Here is a 1,701-nt window from a genome sequence, read left to right as displayed (position 1 = left end):
CTCTCCAAATTCGGCCATGTTGATGGCTTTGTACTCTCCTTTTGGATTTTCTTCTGTATTGCTTGGAAGAGTACTAGGAGGGAGTTCAGTAATTTTCGTGCTCAGCTGACCCACTTGTGCCTCCAAGTTTCTAATGGAGGACTTTGTTTCAGTCATGAAACTTTGAGTAGTTTTGATTAGATCAGAGACCATGGTTGCTAAGACAGAGTGGTTCTGCTTAGAACTCTCTGTCTGTTGCTGAGAAGATGATGGAAAAGGCTTGCCATTGCTAAACCTATTTCTTCCACCATTATTGTTGTTGAAACCTTGTTGAGGTCTCTGTTGATCCTTCCATGAGAGATTTGGATGATTTCTCCATGAAGGATTATAGGTGTTTCCATAGGATTCTCCCATGTAATTCACCTCTTCCATTGAAGGGTTCTCAGGATCATAAGCTTCTTCTTCAGATGAAGCTTCCTTAGTACTACCTGGTGCATTTTGCATTCCAGACAGACTTTGAGAAATCATATTGACTTGCTGAGTCAATATTTTGTTCTGAGCCAATATGGCATTCAAAGTATCAATCTCAAGAACTCTTTTCTTCTGATTTGTCCCATTGTTCACAGGATTTCTTTCAGAAGTGTACATGAATTGGTTATTTGCAACCATTTCAATTAGTTCTTGAGTTTCTGTAGGCGTCTTCTTCAGATGAAGAGATCCTCCAGCAGAGCTATCCAAAGACATCTTAGATAGTTCAGAGAGACCATCATAGAAAATACCTATGATGCTCCATTCAGAAAGCATATCAGAGGGACACTTTCTGATTAATTGTTTGTATCTTTCCCAAGCTTCATAGAGGGATTCTCCTTCCTTCTGTCTGAAGGTTTGGACTTCCACTCTAAGCTTACTCAATTTTTGAGGTGGAAAGAACTTTGCCAAGAAGGCATTGACTAGCTTTTCCCAAGAGTTCAGGCTTTCTTTAGGTTGTGAGTCCAACCATATTCTAGCTCTGTCTCTTACAGCAAAAGGGAATAGCATAAGTCTGTAGACCTCAGGGTCAACCCCATTAGTCTTGACAGTGTCACAGATTTGTAAGAACTTAGCTAAGAACTGATGAGGATCTTCCAATGGAAGTCCATGGAACTTGCAATTCTGTTGCATTAGAGAAACTAATTGAGGCTTAAGCTCAAAGTTGTTTGCTCCAATGGCAGGGATAGAGATGCTTCTCCTATAGAAGTCGAGATAGGTGCAGTAAAGTCACCCAGCACCTTCCTTGCATTGTTGGCATTGTTGTTGTTTTTGGTTGCCATGGGGTCTTCTTCTTTGAAGATTTCTGTTAGGTCCTCTACAGAGAGTTGTGCCTTAACTTCTCTTAGCTTTCGCTTCAAGGTCCTTTCAGGTTCAGGGTTAGCCTCAATAAGAATGCTTTTGTCTTTGCTCCTGCTCATATGAAAGAGAAGAAAACAAGGAAATACGGAATCCTCTATGTCACAGTATAGAGATTCCTTGAGGTGTTAGAGGAAAAGAAAAATGGAAGGAAGAGTTAGAAAATTCGAACTTATCAAGAAAGATGGAGTTCGAATTGTGCATTAAGGAATAATGTTAGTCCATAAATAGAAGGATGTGAGAAGAGGGGAAGAAATTTTCGAAAATTAAGTAAAAGATTTTAAAAACATTTTGAAAAACACTAATTGATTTTCGAAAATAAGAGTGGAAAAGAAA

The 1,701-nt window shown here is 39.2% G+C and overlaps 1 non-coding gene across 1 annotated transcript; it reads left to right on the top strand.

Annotated features, from left to right (window-relative positions):
- The first annotated feature begins 777 nt into the window (after nucleotides 1-777).
- Nucleotides 778-885, top strand: LOC112804281 (small nucleolar RNA R71). The gene has a single exon (XR_003202896.1). It is a non-coding gene; the product is annotated as a small nucleolar RNA R71 (small nucleolar RNA).
- Nucleotides 886-1,701: the final 816 nt, after the last annotated feature.

Source organism: Arachis hypogaea, chromosome 5 (assembly GCF_003086295.3).
Source record: "Arachis hypogaea cultivar Tifrunner chromosome 5, arahy.Tifrunner.gnm2.J5K5, whole genome shotgun sequence".
Taxonomy (NCBI): domain Eukaryota; kingdom Viridiplantae; phylum Streptophyta; class Magnoliopsida; order Fabales; family Fabaceae; genus Arachis; species Arachis hypogaea.
Note: the sequence above shows the minus strand (reverse complement) of the source record. Positions and strands in the feature narration are given on the sequence as shown.